We start from the raw sequence: 12729 nt of genomic DNA on the forward strand, positions 1-12729 counted from the left end.
ATTTCAAAACAAATTCTCATTAGTTTTTACCTTGTTCCTCATTTATGACTTTTTCTTTAATTTTCTTGTTGATTTCAATCAACTCATTTCTTTTCTTGCTGATTTGTCTATTTTGTTCCTAAAATGTGAATTTGTTGTATAAGCATTATCTTCAAACACTTATTTTAGGGTATTTTATTCAGTTTGAGTGTTGTCTTATAACTCTAATTTCTGCTTCAGGATTTGTTCTTTTGGAGGAATTTTCCTTAGATATACTGTTGTCATTTTCTGTTTTTATCTTATAGTAGCTTTACATGGAAATATCCCAATTTTATTTTACCCATTTTATAAACAGTGTTCCTATTTCTAAAGCACACTTTTCTGTTTAATAAAGTTACTTTTTATATTAATTTTTAAATTTAAAAATTTTTAATTTGAGCATAATTGACAATGTTATATTAGTTTCAGGTGTGCAATACAGTGATTCACCTTTTCCATATGTAATGCTATGCTCACCACAAGTGTAACTACCATCTGTCCACATACAATGCTATTATAATATTATTGACCATATTCTCTATGCTGTGCCTTTTAGTCCCATGACTTATTCATTCCATAACTGGAAGCCTATAGCTACCACTCCCCTTTACCCATTTTATCCATCCCCTATACCCCTTCCCTCCAGCAACCATCAGTTTGCTCTCTGTTATTTATAGGTCTGATTCTACTTTTTGTTTATTCATTCATTGTTTAGATTCCACTTATGAGGAAAATCATATGGCATTTGTCTTTCTCAGTCTGACTTATTCCAGTTAGCATAAAATGCTCTAGGTCCATCCATGGTGTCACAAATGGCAAGTCCTCTTGTTCTTTATGGTGGTGTAATATTCCATCGTGTATATATATCACAAGATAGTTCTTATTCATTCATCTATTAATGGACACTTAGATTGCTTCCTTATCTTGACTATTGTAAACATTGCTGGAATAAACATACATACATCTTTTGGAATTACTGTTTTCATTTTTCTTTATAAATACCCTCTAGTGGAATTACTGGATCATGAGACATTGTTACTTTTAATTTTTTGAGGAGTCTCTGTACTGTTTTCCACAGTGGTTGCACCAATTTACATTCCCACCAACAGTGCATGGGTGTTCACTTTCCTTCTTATCCTCTTCAACACTTGTTATTTCTTGACTCTTTGATACTAGCCATTCTGGCTGGTGTGAGGTGATATTTCATTGTAGTTCTAATTTGCATTTCCCTGATGATTACTGATGTTGAGCATCTTTTCATGTGTCTGTTGGCTATATGTTTTCTTTGGCAAAAAGGTGTATTCAGGTCCTCTGCCCATTTTTAAACTGTATCGTTTGTGGTTTTGGTGTTGAATTATATAAGTTCTTTATATATTTTGGATATTAACCCATCACTGGTTATATCATTTGTAAACATCTTCTCCCATTTTATAGGTTGCCTTTTTGTTTTGTTGGTGGTTTCCTAAACTGTACAGAAGCTTTTTAATTTGATGTAGTTCCAATAATTTACTTTTGTTTTTGGTTCTTTTCCTGAGTAGACATATCTAGAAACATGTTTCTATGGCTAATGTCAGAGAAATTAGTGCCTGTGTTCTCTTCTAAAATTTTTATGGTTTCAAGTCTTTCATTTAGGTCTTGAGCCCATTTTGAGTTTATTTTGGCTTATGGTGTTAGTAAGTGGTTCAGTTTCATTCTTTTGCTGTTCAGTTGTCCCAGCATCATTTATTACAGAAATTGTCTTGTTGCTATTATATATTCTTGTCTCCTTTGTCACAGATTGACTGTGTAAGTGTGGGTTTATTTCTGGGCTTTCTGTTCTTTTCCACTCATCTATGTATCTATTTTTGTGCCAGTACCATACTGTTTTGACTACTGCAGCTTGGTAGTGTATCTTGAAATCTGGAATTGTGATAACTTCATCTTTGCTGTTCTTTCTCAAAATTGCTTTGGTTAGAAATCCATGCAAATCTTAGTAGTATTTGTTTTAGTTCTGTGAAAAATTCTGTTGGTATTTTGATAAGGATTGCATTGAATGTGTATATTACTTTGGGTAGACTTTTTTTTTTTTTTTTTTTAAATATGGAACGCTTCACGAATTTGCGTGTCATCCTTGTGCAGGGGCCATGCTAATCTTCTCTGTATCGTTCCAATTTTAGTATATGTGCTGCCGAAGCGAGCACTGGGTAGACATTTTAACAATATTAATTCTTCCAGTCCACAAGCATGGAATATCTTTACATTTGTTTGTGCCATCTTTCTTTCATCAGTGTTTTATATTTTGCAGAGTATAGCTCTTTTACCTCCTTCATTAAATTTATTCAGAGGTATTTTATTATTTTTGTGTAATTGTAAATGGAGCTGTTTTCTTAATTTCTCTTTCTGCTACTTCATCATTAGTATATAGAAATGCTATCAATTTCTGGCTATTAATTTTGTATCCTGCAAATGTACTGAATTCATTTATTACTTCTCATAGTTTTTTGGTGGAGTTTTTAGGGTTTTCTAAGTGTAGTATCTTGTCATCTGTACAAAGTGACAGTTTAATTTCTTTACCGATATGGATGCCTTATTTCTTTTTCTTGTCTGATTGTTGTTACTAGGATAAAGTTACTTTTTAAAAATGGATATATTTTATGTTGGTGGTGGTGGAAGGAAAGGACTCATGTCTTTTTTTTTTTTTTTTTTTTTTTTAATTTCAAGAGCTCTATTTGTTTCTCTTAATTCCTTCTTTGGCTTCACTACCAGTTTAAATGGATGTCTTCTCCATTCTACTTACCTGCCTCTCCCCCCCGAAATGTTCTTTGTCCAAGGCTTCCACCTCAGGACCTATGTATTTTCAAATCTTTTACTATATCTAGGACTTTCACCCATCATGTTTCAGATCTGTGTTCAGTGTTGGATTTTTCTGTGGTAATTTTAGGTTTGCTTTGTCCATGCCCATGCCCCCTTTTCTCTTTTCCTGTTTTCTATGCAGTTTCTTCAGACTTAGCCCTTTTCTCCAGACACAATCTCTTGAGGTGATAGTCAGAAGTTTAATAGTAGCTGTGTTGGCATTTAATAATGATTTCTCTATATACAGATAATTTAAAGCTCATAGTATTCTCCCAGCTTCAGGGTGGTTTTATCTGCACTTCATTTGTGTCTCTGCTACTTTGCAGACTTTGTGGACCTATTCTGATTCTGATAACCATCTTTAAACTATGGTCAACTGCACTCTCTATTTCCCATGCGATTCTGCAATTTTCTACAAGAAATATTTATACATTTCATAATAAAGGATTAATCAAATAGTTTCCCCAAGTTTCAGCAAGGCACGTTACATTTTTTTCAAGTCATTGTAACTTTGGGAATGAGATAACTAAATAATCCTAGCTGACAATACAGTAAGGTAAATGTGAAACCTTTTAAATAACCACACTTAAAAAATGTAGATCTTAAGGATCATGTCAATTATGAGAGAAAGCTAGAGATCAAAAGGTTATGTTACTGGTCCTGTTCCGTCTGATGTTTTAATCAATAACTTAGATAAGGGTTTAAAGGCATTTGTTTCAGATATTGTAATGACATATCTTGAAAAAGATACCAATACTTTTGATTACAGAAATAACATTTAAAAAGAATCCTAAGAGGATAGAAAATGGATTAAAGCCCACCAAACTAAGTTAGCACAGTGTTTTTTTGATTATTTTAGATAAGAGAAAAAAATCAATTGTATGAATTTAACACGTGATGAACTTGGTTTGTCAGGAATTCATATGAAAAAGACCTGACATTTCTAAATAATTATGAACATAATATAAATCAACAATATGATTAATCTGCACAAAAAAAGACCAAAACAATGTTAAGTTTTGCTATTAGGCTGTTGTGGGAGAAGCGGCTATAAAGTACATTTTAGTATGGATTTTGCCAGAATACCCAAAGATTTTGAAGTCATGGCATTTAAAAAATAATATGATAAGTTTGGTTTGGGGAGGAAATTGCTTATGATATCTGCGAGAGGATAGTTAAGTGCAGTGGAAGCTCTAGAAGATGATCCTAGGACTATGGTTAGAGATGATTGGGATAAGAAGACATTTCTAAATATTAAATAAACTCAATCATGATAAGTAAGCACTTTCCTGTGAATTCTGTAAGCTCCAATCACTATAGATTATTAAGCAATGTCTGTTTATATTTTGTGTATATGCTTTGTTTTGGAGGTTGCACAGAGATGCTTTCTAAGATCTTTGTCAACTTTAAAAGTTAAGTCTATGATACTGTGCTTACATAAAACAGAAAACAAAATAAAAGTACTTTGAAGTCTATATATGACTACAGAGATAAAATTGGTAAGGAACTCCTTCCTCTCCACTTGCACAGGAAGCTACAGTCAGATTTATTAGACATGTTGAGAAAAACAATCATAAAATCAGTTTTAGTTTGGATTTGATCTGCAAGTTGCTGCATATAGGAGACCATAGTGAGATAAAATGCCAGCCCTTCCATTCAGCGTAATGTATATTAGAATTCTGAGGAGACACAATATATGACAGTGTAGGCCTGGTTAGAACAAGGATGTCATGTCTGGGTCTACAAATTACTTGTAGAAGTATTCTCTACACTTTCTACACAGTGAAAGGGTCTCTTGAAATTTTGGAAGTTACAATGGAGATAACTAGAATTATACAAATAAAGTTTTTAAGGGTTTATTGCTTAGTCTGAACTTTCTGTAAGGAGAGAGAAATGGAAAATGTTATGCAATTTACCATCAAAACTGTGAAGCACCTGGGATTTTACCATACCCTTAAGCTAGTAAATTATCCCACCGCAGAAAGAGGACAAATAACCTCTGGGTTAGAGACAAAGGACAATTAATTACTCATAGTAGCCAGAGACTCAGCGTTTTCTTGCACTGGTGCCCTATACCCCAGTTCCCACAAGGTGATATGAAGAGGGCCGGGTGACACCTGTATATGTGTTGGGTTATATCACAGGAAAGAAACCTTGAATTTAGGAAACATGCATATTTTATACTGGATACCAAGCAAACCTTCCTGTTTCTCTCAAGGAAGACACTATATCCTCCAATGCTGCTTGCTATGCAAACATTGTTGAAAATATAGCTCAAAAAAAAAAAAAAGCAGTCAGTGTCTCTGCTTATAAGATATGCAGAAATAAGAAATCTATGAATAATTGTCTCCCAAAACTGAAATTTCATGGCCACCATAATGAAGCCACTTTCTATTGGAAATCAGGGATAAGGAAGAATGACCCAGGATAACAAAGAAAGAAAAGAAAGACTATGACCAAACAAAGATCTATTGTGAAGGACATTTGATTAGGATTATTACTAATTTCTACAAAGAAGGGATTAGGCAATACAACCAGAACCATGTTAAATATTACTCTCAGTATTGCCTATTCTACAGTCTGCACTTCTGTCCTTTCCTTTTTCCACACACACATGCTCTAGTAAAGTCAATCCATCACGGACATTAAAGAATTTTCAGTTAATCCTTTTTTTTTTCAATTAAAAAGTTCTACATGTATTGTTATAAATAGCTATCTTAACTAGCTGGAACCCAGGTAATGATTTCAATCAAGATTCTCATGCCAAAGAATAGGCATAATTGGTAAGAACACTGTGATTCTTAAATTTTGAGTGAAAGGGTACACACACACACACACACACACACACACACAGCTTCTGGGCACCATCTTACAGAATTCTGTTTTTTCTCTTTGAGTAGTTGTAAGGTAGGTCTCATAAACCTGGTTTTAAAATAGCCACCAGTGATTTTCATGCTGCTCTATTTGAACAATGATTTGAGAACTAAAGCTGGAGGCAGCATTTCCTATTAAGTCTTAGTGGACTACTATTACTAAGGCATATTGAAATGTAAGGCACTATGTGAATGGAAGGCATTGAGGTATAAATATTGGAAAATACTTTTTCAACATTATTAGGCTGTGTCTATGTGCATTAGTGTAGGTGTATTTGAGTGAGGACCCTCTGGAAGTGGGATAATGGAAGGAGGCAAAAGTGGGATGGGGATCCAGAAAGCTTCCCATTTAGAAGAGATCATTGAGTCCTTGCTTGATGATAATGGGGAATATCGATGGTCAAGTTCATCATAATTAGTGCAGAGTTGTTAATTTAATATAAGTCATTCAGACACAGGTGCTGTTTTTATTTTACCTCTGATATTGCCATTGGAAACTTAAAAGTGTTACTGTTTCTTTTCTCAAACCTCAGTTTGCAAAAGCACTGACTGGTTTATATGAATTATTAGGAAATCTGTGGTGAAGAGTCAGACCTTCATTTTTAAAATCAGGGATCAGAGTAAAAGGTTTATAGGTATCATTTGCCTTCTATAGGAAGTACTCAGGACCCTTCAACTGGAGAATGTCAGTAATGCAAAGGATGCTTTGTATCAATGCTCCAATAATATGTCCATGACTTTTAGGTCTACAGTTCTGAAAGAAAAAGCAATAATAAGACACTTTAGACAGGGAGATGAGACCCTCCTTTAAAATTCTCCCTTTCATGCCTGCTTGAAGGGACTAATCGTGTATTTCCTGACAAGCAATGCTTTAGTTTTTATTATACTTTGCTTCTGATCTACAGTAAAAAATATAATTTAAAGAGCTACATGAAAACTTTATTTCAGTTTTTCCTTGTGGATGTTTTCTATTTAAATATAAATTAATTAGGAAAACAGGTTTTCATTTTTACCAAAAAGGGATCAATTATATTGAATGCATGGGAGATACTTTTACAAATAATTATTTTATTTACATTTTATTTTTTCCCCTAATATTTTATTATAAAAAGTTTCAAACATAGAAAAACATAGAAGGGTACAGTGAATACCAGTATAACTACCAATAGGTTCTTCGGTTAACTTTACTATATATGCTTTCTTACATAACTATCTGTCCCATTGCTTACCCACAAATCCATTTAAGTTTTTTGATGCATTTTAAAGTAGGTTGTAGACTATAAATAAATATTAAAATCTGTTTGATGAAATGCATGCTGAAGTGTTTAGGTGCCTCTAAATGCTTAAGCATACATAGCATTAACTATGGTTCAACATTTGTTTATTGTTTTTAAGATAAAAATTTTATATAACTATATGTGAAAAAAATTAGTGTATGACTGATAGATTTGGAATCTGCATACATCCATGAAAACCAAAATTCCTTTAAGAAACAGAAAATTTCTATTATACTTGGAAATTTCTTTATGCCTTTTGCTCATCAATACCTACTCACCTGCCCTCAGATTCAAATACGATTCTTTTTTCCACTGTAGATTAGCCTTGCCAGTTCTAGAACTTTATATAAATGGTATCATACATTATGTGTTCTTTTATGTAAGCCTTTTTCCATTCAGCTTAATGTTTTTGAGATTAATCTATGTTGGTGTGTGTGGTTAAGGAATTTGTTCTTTTTATGGTATAATTTATAAGTATACCACTGTCTATTCTCTTGCTGATGGACAAATGAGGTTTACAGACTTAGCTATTCTGAATAAAACTGCTGTAAACATTTGTGTACATTTTTAATGTATGTTTAGTGTGCCTAAATACCTGTTGTGATAATTAACTTTTGTGTCAACTTGGAGAATGTTTTTGGATGAGATTCACATTTAAAATTTGAGTAAGCAGATTGCCCTCCATAATGTGGGTGGGCTTCATCTAGTCAGTCGAAGGTTTGAACAGAACAAAGTATTGGCTTCCTCAAGCAATAGGGAATTATCCAACAGATGGCATTTGGATTTTATTTGCACCATCAGTTGTCCTGGGTTTCTAACCTGCTGGCCCACATCGCAGATTTGGACTTGACAGCTTCCATAATTATGTCAGCCAATTCCTTAACACTCTTCCTCCGCCCTCGAATAAATGATTAAATTAAAAATTAAAAAAAATAAATAAAAGTTATATTCTTATAAGTGAGAAAGTCAAGGTAATAGAGAACAATGTGCATTTTATCTTTTTTGTGTGTGACATTTTTGAAAGTCTGAGTTTTGCTTCAACAACACAAAACTACATGCCAAAAGTAGTTTTGTATGAAAGGGAGAGCTAAGCAGAAATTAAGAGTAGGATGCTTAACCAACGGTACCACCCAGGTGCCCCAAGAATGTAATTTTTAAATATATACTTATTCATTATTTGTTTCCACTCAGAACAGGGGATTTAAAACTTAAAAACTGAAAAGTCACACTAGTTCATCAAAGAATATTTATGTGCTCATCCTTGCTTGTACTATTCATGGAAAGTATTTACTAAGATCCTCTTGGATATCAGGTGTTCTACCTATGTGACTTAATTTAATTCATACAATCAACCCTGATCATTCATTAAAGAAATATTTAGCAATTGGGACACTTGAGTGGCTCAGTCAGCTGAGTACCAACTCTTGATTTTGGCTCAGGTCATGATCTAATGTTTTGTGAATTTGAGCCCTGCATCAGGTTCCATGCTGACCAGGAAAAGCCTGCTTGGCATTCTGTCTCTCTCTTTCTCTCCCCTCCCCTGCTTGTGCTCTCTTTCTCTCAAAATAAATAAATAAACATTAACAAAATATTTAGTGATTGTCTACTCTTTGTTAGATACTCTTCTAAATAGTGGGGTTACGTTGGTGAAAAAGAGAGACAAAATTATTGTTTTCCATTTTAATGTGAGGAAACATAACACTAAGCACAGTAAATAAGTACATTATATACTTTGGTAGAGGTGATAATCGTATGCTATGGGAAAAGGTACTATGAAGAAAAATTAAGCAAAGTAAGAAGCACAGAGAGCCCTTGTTGGAAGTGGGTCAGTTAATGTTTTGAAAACATAACATTTGAGTTAATACTTGAAGGTGAAGGAGTAAGCTCTGTAGATATCCAGGAGAAAAGCGTTCTAGTCAGAGGAAACATGTAGTGCAAAAGCTCTGGGTGGGAATATATCTGGTACTTTGAAGAACAGTAAAGTGTCAAGTATAGTTGGAAATTATATTATATTATATTATATTATATTATATTATATTTTATTTTATTTTATTTTATTTTATTTTAATTTTATTTATCTTACCTTATTTTTTAATGCTTTTGAGGGGCAGGGGGAGGGAGAGAGAGAGAGGGAGACACAGAATCTGAAGCAGGCTCCAGGCTCTGAGCTGTCAGCACAGAGCCTGATGTGGGGCTCAAACTCACAAATTGTGAGATCATGACCTGAGCCAAAGTCGGTCGCTTAACCGACTGAGCCACCCAGGCGCCCCTATTTTTTATTTTAGTAGGCTAAATTTATTATTCATCCTAGGCAGTAAGAGGAAGAGCAGTAAGAGATGATATTCAGATAGAGAGGTCCAGAGAAAGATCTTTTGTGATATATTTGGTCTTTATTTTGACTTAAATAGGGGTTGTTAGAGGATTTGGAGCAGGATGGTGACAGATCTGACCTATACTCCCAAAATTCACTCTTAATCCCATGATGAAAGCATACTGGAGCAAAAGTGGAATGAAGGACACTGGATAGAAAATACTTACAATAAGCCAGGCAATACATGATGATTATTTGGGTGCAATAATCAAAATGGTTAGAAGAAAGTGAATTTTTTATTTTAATTTTAAATTTATTTTATTTTATTTTTTTCCAAGTAGAGCCAACATGAGTTGCTAAAGAGTTAGTTGTGTGATGTGTATGTAAGAAAGAAGGCAAGGGCTACGTTTTTGTTTTTGTCTTTGGGGTATGAACTAATAGGTTATGATCTGGAGAGATGGAGAAGAATGTGTCTGCTATAGATTAAAATATGAAAATAAGGAATTAATTTTTTGACAAGATGTTTGAACTGCCAATGGACATTGTAGTAGAGAAGTCAAGAAATAAACTAATATGGGTGTGGAATAGAAAAAGTTTGGGCTAGATACAGAAATATGGAGATCACTCATGTTAGACTAATACTTAAAATCACAAGACTGGATGAGATCACTAATGGGTGTGGGTAGAGAAGGAAAGAGGTACAATGGTTGAGCCCAGGGGTACTCCAATTTTAAGACATTGAAAAGAAGAAGAAGAATCAGCAAAATATATGGAGAAGGAACTTCCAGAAATGAAAGAGGAAAGCTAGGAGTGTATTGTGTATTGGAAACCAAGTAAAATGTTCACAGAATAAGAGAGGGATCAACTCAGCCTAGTGTTACTAATGAAGAAAGATTGGTACTAAGAATTATCTAGTAGATTTAGCAGTGTGGAGATGCCTGATGACTTTGACTATGTCAGTGGAGAGGTGTAGGCAAAATCCTAATTGGTGTAGTATAAAAAATAATGGGTAAGTTTTACTTTTAATGAGAATGTGCCAAGCTAGAAAGTGTGTCATTTCCACCAAGACAGTAAAAAAATAAATTACAAAGTCATTAATTTTCTGCAACTTATCACAAAGCTGATGTATAGGGCAACCAAGTAGCCTAAAAGTCAAGGACGGGACCTTCTAAGGAGAGAGAAGTAACACAGAATGGGAGGGAGAAGTAGCAGTTGTCATTTGATGGGTAAGAAAAAAAATCAATAAATATGATAATGAACAGTTAGTAGTTGAATGTAGGCTAGTATACAGTATAGATCCCCTAAAAACCCCAGACACAAGGGGTTTTATACCCATTTACATGCTATTTTTCATGGACATCACTCAGATGCTTGGTAGAAAGATGAATGGCAGAGTAAGAGACCAGAGCCTCTCCCACAGGGCTATAGGCCTATAGGAGGAGTTGACTGCCACTGTAGAGCAGGCATAAAACATCACACATTTCCCTAAACCCCTTTGCTCATACAAAATAAAAGCTTTAACCTTCTTGGGAAGGGGCAGTGAATCTTAATTTTTTTTCTGGGGAAAGGATAGAAGAAAAATACCTTTAGTCCTACAGAAAGAATAGGAGAGTTTTAGGTTGAAGATCCTATATTCAAGGTCTCCTGAGAGGCATGAAACTCTTCTGCACAAGATTTACCACAGATCCAAGGCAAAGTTGGCTGTCACAGGGAGGAGAAGCAGGAATGCTGAGAAATCTCTACATCTGAGGGTGATCAGTAGGGGGTTTGCCAACAATGGAGGCTGGGCTAGTACAACAAAGCACCTATCCTGCCCTGCCCCAAGCATAGGAAACAGTGAATGACAAAAAGCACCCACTCCACTGGGATAGGGGAGGAGTGGAAAGAGTCTCCCTGTTACCAAGGCCTGTAGGAAAGGCAAAAAGGGCTAAGCAGGAACACTGAGAAAAACTCTTCAGGACCCTAGACCAGATGCTCAGCACAAGTCAATGGCAGTCTTCCATTAGAGAAATTAGAACTAGTTCTACACTGAACATAACCATAGCAACAACAAAGTATATACACAGCTCACCTCCTGGCTGGATTGATTCAATTGGGCCTTTTCTCCAATGGCCCAATAGAAGAAAAGACATACCTATTTATAGGCATAAATGTTATTTGCTCCAATATCTACTGTTCTACATAAAATGCCTGTGATTCAAAAACAGTTATGAGACATACACATAAATTAAAAGAAAAATACAATCCATTGTCAAAGATAAAAAGTAATCACCAGAACTAGACTTAGAGTTGTCTCAGATTTTGGAACTATAAAACCACAATTTAAAAATAACTGTGATTCATATCTTAAATATCTATCTAGCAGAAAACATGGGTAATATTCATAAACAGATGAGGAATTTTGGCAGAGATATATACTATGAAAATAGACAAATGGGACGGTGGAAATTAAAAACATCAGAAGTATCCTTTCAAAGCGCTGATTAGTAGACTTGACATAGTTGAGAAAGAATTAGTGAAGTTAATGATAGATCAATAGAGATCACCCAAATTGCAGAAAAAGAAAACACATAATGGAGCATCCAAAGGATTTGAACTAGTAGCAAATTGTCTAACTAACATACAAGTACTTAGAATCTCAGAAGAGAGAGAGAACAGGAGCAATAAGTATTTAAAAAGATAAAGGATGGGAATTTCCCAAAGATAACGAAAAACATCAAACCACTGAGCCAAGACCAGAGATCTACAAAAGAAATACAAAACAACATAAAACCAAAATGCATACACATGTAATTATACATACACATTTCTCAATTTCTGAAAACTAAAGCTATAGAGAAATTCATAAATATGCAAATAAAAAAAGATAAATATTCATTATAAGCCAGAAGACAATGAAATGACACATTTAAAAGGGTTGAAAGGGGAGCCTGAATGGCTGAGTCTGTTAAGCATCTGACTCTTGGTTCTGCTCAGGTCATGATTTCACAGCCATGAGATTGAGCCCTGTGTCAGGCTCCATACTGAGCAAGGAGCATGCTTGGGATTCTCTCTCTCCCTCTCTTTCTGCTCTGCCCCCACTCACATGTGCACTCTCTCTCTTTCTCTCTCAAAATAAATAAATACACTTTTAAAAGACAAAGTGCTGCAAAAACATGTCAGCATAGATTTCTATTTCAGGGATAAAGTATTTGTAAAGTGAAAGTAAAAAACTGTATCAGAAAAAAATAGGAGACAACCTTTGAACAGATCTACATTAAAAGAAATATTAAAGGCACTTCTTCAGGTGGAAGTAATATTATATTGGACAAGAACATAGATCTAGAAAAGAAAAAAAAAGCTTTGGAAATAACAAAACTAGACGTAAATTTAGAGTCATTTTGTTCCTTATCCTTAATCACTTAGAAATACAATCGAC

General features: G+C 34.4%; 1 non-coding gene across 1 annotated transcript; it reads right to left on the reverse strand.

Annotated features, from left to right (window-relative positions):
• Positions 1-2091: 2091 nt before the first annotated feature.
• On the reverse strand, positions 2092-2198 carry LOC128776720 (U6 spliceosomal RNA). The gene has a single exon (XR_008421899.1). It is a non-coding gene; the product is annotated as a U6 spliceosomal RNA (small nuclear RNA).
• Between the last annotated feature and the right edge of the window lie 10531 nt (positions 2199-12729).

The sequence above is a fragment of the Panthera pardus genome, unplaced genomic scaffold, assembly GCF_024362965.1.
Source record: "Panthera pardus isolate Hobbes unplaced genomic scaffold, ASM2436296v1 HiC_scaffold_13, whole genome shotgun sequence".
Classification (NCBI taxonomy): domain Eukaryota; kingdom Metazoa; phylum Chordata; class Mammalia; order Carnivora; family Felidae; genus Panthera; species Panthera pardus.